Source organism: Austrofundulus limnaeus, unplaced genomic scaffold (assembly GCF_001266775.1).
Source record: "Austrofundulus limnaeus strain Quisiro unplaced genomic scaffold, Austrofundulus_limnaeus-1.0 Scaffold199, whole genome shotgun sequence".
Taxonomy (NCBI): Eukaryota; Metazoa; Chordata; class Actinopteri; order Cyprinodontiformes; family Rivulidae; genus Austrofundulus; species Austrofundulus limnaeus.
In genome coordinates, this window is record NW_013952601.1 from 637,195 (window position 1) to 642,330 (window position 5,136).

The following is a 5,136-nucleotide window of genomic DNA, read 5'->3' on the forward strand; positions in this document are numbered from 1 at the left end:
ACACACACACACACACACACACACACACACACACACACACACACAAACGTGGTCCCAAAGGCTACAGTAACTTCACTTAGGTTAAGAGATCATAAAGTAAAAGCTGGATGGCTTCCTTAGTGTTAACAACAAGCTGTTTTTTTTATCTGTACAGTCAGTTTCAGTACAGCACATGGCATACACAGAAAGTTTTTTTTAACAGATGCGTATGTTGAAATAAATTACTGATTACAGATAACACAAATCAATAGAGTTAGATAAAAGTTTATTTTAAGTAGTGTGGCCAGCATCATTAGTATAACAATTTAAAATAAACACTAGGGAGTCTTTTCATCTTTTCACTTCAGATCTTTGGTTTATTCTTGTCATTCTGACCCATCTAAAATATATTTATGTAAGGGTTTTGTGATGCATCTTTTCAAAATATGCTTACTGTGACATCTAGAAAATCCCCTAATTTATTTCTAGAATTTACTTATTCATCTTATAATCTCAGATTGCCCAATCTGATAGTGTAGTCCTATCACTTCCCAACAATCTCTATGATCTGAATCAATCATAAGCTTCTTTATTGCTTCATCCACCCTTGCAAAACAAGAAAAAAATAGTGCTGTTTTTATTATGCTGTATTACTGTCACTCAAACGCATTAATTATGTCCTCTAAATTATACTATAAAAATAATGCTTTACTTATTTTCACTTAAAAAGTACAAAAAGGTATGCCAACGTGGCTCAATGACAATGACATGAAAAAAAATGGGACAATGCAAAAACACTGTTTAACACATTTCTCACAAGCAGGTTCTTGCACAACTTCCTGAACAGTCATCCACCAGCAGTATAGTGTCTCCATACATCTTGGTTGCTTCCTGAAAACGGATTTAAAAATCACTTGGCAGATGCAGTTAATGAATGCAGTATAGACTTGCTCTATGATAGACGACGTGGTTGCATTTATTTACTGACTGACCTTGGGTGGAAAAGAAAATGTTGGTTTACTGGCTGAGCAGAATAACCACTCATACACTAACAGATTGGAAAACTGTGAAGACTTCAAATGAAATAATTATGAAACATAAACAGCATGAAGCTCATACTGTACTGAACAAAGAGACAGTTTCATATTTAGGCTACCACACCTTTTAAAAAGGGTTAGGGTTAATGTGAGTATTTGTTTTAATTTAAATAAACAGAGTCTAGAAATCACACACAAAACTTCACACAATGACAATCCAAAGCCTAAGCAAATGCATAACTGTGACCAAGCCACTACTTGTACGGGCGTATTTTCAGAGTAACCACGCTTGTGCCAGTTGGCTGGTAGCCTGTGAATGCTGAACGCCTCTTTGGGGTGGGAGAGAAAGGCTCACCTCCCCCCACGGCCTATCATAAATAAATACTGCTACAGAAATATTTGGTTAGCTCGAAACAGAAAATTGTTGCACCACAAGACTGAAAAGCTTTCTCTGGGACTTCCTTGCCCTACTTTTGAGCTGAGGACGCCTTTCTGGTTTTAACACAATATCTCAGAAGGCTCTGCTCTGTTGCCTCACACTCAATAGAGTTGAATGGCTTATAAAAAATGGATTTAAGGCAAAACAATGGAGATGTAGTGTAATATAAATAAATTATGTTTTGTTTTGTTTTTTTAGGTGATATGTTTCGTTTCCAAACTGGCGATCATACACAGAACTCACACAAAAGATGGTTTGTTTGGTGTTAAACCTGTCATAAAACAAGACCACCTGCATGTTAACATTACTTCATACTAATTACACAACAAATAAAATGAAGCAGTACAAACTGATCATAATGAGTCAAGAACTGCAGTCCATTTGACACCAAAATAAATAAATAAATAAAAAACACTGATACTGGTTTTTTGTCTTCAGTAGGACTATATTCATAAGACCTGGGTCAAATAACTGCAGTAGCAAAGACATTTATCAGCTCTGGCCGACAGCGATTGAAACATGACACCTAGACGGACATCTAGGTCATCTCAGACACAAATTTCATCTGCTCCCATTCAGGGAGGCAATGAACATAACTCAGGAGCCCCAAGCGTAAAGAAACTAAATCACGGTTGGGTGTACACTGTGCTACTTTTGAACTTTCCCCAAACAAATAGTCACAGACAGGAAAGAATCATCATTGGTTGTAACTCTAAATCTGTGGTTGTTCAGTGCACACTTAGAAAAATAACTGGAAAAAAATAAATTACTACCAAGATTTACAAAAAGAACAATGTGGAGCGTGTGCTCTGAAAACCTATAATAACCAAGCAAAATGAAGTGATGACACACTGATCCAATGTGACAAAAGGCGTAAAGAAAGTAGCTGTAAATGCTGTTTATTGGTGTGTTTATGACACGTCGAATGTAACAATAAAATCAACAAACAAAACAAAATGTTCATTAGCAGTGGGTTCATATGATTCAAGGTWGTATTTCACTGGACCGTAACTAGTTGACAAAACAGCATTGGTAAGGTAGTCTCTAACATCTCGAAGTTGTAAACAACTTCTAAATATGTTCGAAAGCATTATGAGAAAAATGATCCTAAATAATTCTACAGTCACCACCAGCACCTCAAATGTCTTTAATTTCATCACATGCACCTTAAACTCATCTCTAGAGCAGTAGAGGTGTATTTTTGACAAAATAATAACTTTAAAAACTGGTCTTAAACTATTTTTGATTCAAGAAATATTCTTAAGTTGATTAAATCTGAAACATGGGCCATGGCGGGTACAAAAAAAGGCAAAGGTTGGTGACAAAATAATGTACGCCAAGCAGAAATAGGCTGGGGTTTTTAAAAAAATTGGTTGTTGAAACTGTTAATAACACAGCCACGTGGCTCACTGGTCACAAACACCCAAAACTTACTGAGACTTGAATGGAAATTTAGCCTATTTTTCTAGTCTCCAATTAGCTGCAGCCCCTGTGAAACACAAGTTGGGTGAAAAAGTCCTTACAACGCCTCTGGTTATTCTCAGCCGCAGAGTGGATGAAGTCATGTTTAAACTGGGAACGCTGTTGTTCTTTTTATGTGGAAATAGGTATGCTTATTTTCTACCAGCACGTACAGCTGAGCGGCCAAGACGTTAACACTGAAAATGTCTTTCCATTGACCATTGCATGCAATATTCTTTAGAAAATAAGGCAGACAAAATGCTGTTTTGACTTGTTTACCCARTGTCCCATCATACAGTACTAATGACCTACTTTAAACAAGTAAAACCTGTTGAAACAATAACGATAAGATGTATACATTGGCATTTATCTGGTGGATTGCAAGAATAAAATGAAGTTAAGATGGTAAACAGTTTTAATGCCTTAATAAAGACTTTGACTCCAAGGCCAAGAGACATTTTCATTCGTAGAGGCTGTAGCATCCATTAATTCAATATTTTTTGTCTTAAAGCTATTTTATTAATAAGGCAAGTGTGATATTTAGTTGTTTCTGCTGCACCGCAACACTTACAGCTTAATATTGCAATTATACAGTAATTGTCCCTGGAAACTGGTGGCACTTTCATGTACAGTTGAAAGTCTTTCCCCTCCCCCACACATGCTYTTCTCTAACTCAGCAGGCCAATATAATGCAAAAATAAACGTATAATAAGCTTATACATACATATGTGGCTGTAACTCCTTGCGTTGGAGTGTGTTTTTGTTGATATTTCGAGCCAAAATAGACAAAAAACTACTTGTTCAACCACCTCTTACCTCATGAAGTGCATTATGTCAAGTACTTCAGAGCTTAAATACAATGTGAGCGTTAAAAGTGCCAGAAAAGTAGGGATTGTAACAGGGAGTGAATTCAAAAGATGAGAAATTACAACACACGTGTGGAGTCAGGGGGTGATTAAAGCTACGTGCCGGCAGCCTTCTGCTGAACGCCATAATCCATCTATTTCTGAAAGTCATTATCTGCTGCAAATAAAACCCAAACACATGAGAACCCAGCCGTGCGTATCAGTGCATTTATAACCCGTGGCAGCCTACGTTTTTTTGTACACAACTAGGCTTACCTTTTTTTTTATTGTGAGTGAACTCGTGGTGTCCGCCGCCACCTCTCTTCCTCTTCCACAAGGAGAACCTCCAACTTCAGCGAGCGAGCGAAGACTTTCCTCCCATTTCAAGTTCCGACCGCGCAGTTATGACTCACTGTCGGCTTCTCTTGCGCCGTGCCGCCTGCTGCCACCGGAGCGTCACAACTGGCGGTAAAAGTTGCAACAAGCCCCCCGATCCGTGGAGTTTCCACCGTTCGCTGAGAACCAGGAGCGGCAGAGACAGCGGCGAGAAGTGAAGAGACACACACTGGAGGCGGGCGGGGGGGTGGTGGAGGCTGCCTGACCTTAAACCTGAATTCTCAAAACACAACTGAACATTAGTCAATTACTGAATTAATAAGCTAACAGAGCGTATCCACGCGTAGACCCACAATTAGCTAAGCATAAGCTAGCATGCGAGCTAAAAAAAAAAAAAAAAAGCCTATTTGTAACGCCTACTTACTAGCATATTGTTGGTCTATCCCTACCCAGCAACCAGTCTAGTGTATAAAGACTCATAAAACGCATTCATTCGAATAAATAATACTGATACCATAAGTATGTTGATTAAAATCACTCCTAATTGTCGTATCATTGAGATATCTAATAGTTGAAGCACACTGCTGAGTACAGTTGCCTATCTGGCCTGCCTTGAGCCACTTCCCCTCCCCCCACGCGCTGCTATTTTTCGCCTGCCTGGTCACACAGTGGTTGATTAATTCTCCTTTCGCCTTGCTCAGTCATTCAGATTTGGAAAGTAAATAACAAGTTGACATCAGTGTGACACATTCCTTTGGTTACCGTACACCCAGGAGTAGAAGCGCACTACATTTTCACTGCTATAAATACAACTGCTTGGTTTTGTTGCTGCACAAAAGACTATGAAGATTACTGAATGGGGCAACCAAATACAAGCTTAGGAGGAAATGTCATMGTTATATCATGTTATGATAAACATTTCAAAAGTAAAAAAAATATTTAAAATATAATCAATAGGTATAGATAAAATTACCACAATAGAACACACATGGATGCAAAATTAAACATCAAAGAAAAAAATTAAAAACAACGATACAAT

At 38.1% G+C, this 5,136-nt stretch overlaps 1 protein-coding gene across 3 annotated transcripts in view; it reads right to left on the minus strand.

The window, feature by feature from the left end:
- Positions 1-4,748, minus strand: part of tbl1x (transducin beta like 1 X-linked) — a 34,169-nt gene extending 29,421 nt beyond the window's left edge. Inside the window, exons 1-2 of one of the 3 annotated variants that reach the window (XM_014018693.1) lie at positions 4,612-4,748; positions 4,039-4,370 (exon numbers count right to left, since the gene is read on the minus strand). The gene's annotated coding sequence lies outside the window, so the exon portion shown is untranslated. Of the gene's footprint in view, positions 1-4,037 lie in introns of all 3 variants that reach the window. The other 2 variants (XM_014018691.1, XM_014018692.1) reach the window with 2 other exon arrangements.
- Between the last annotated feature and the right edge of the window lie 388 nt (positions 4,749-5,136).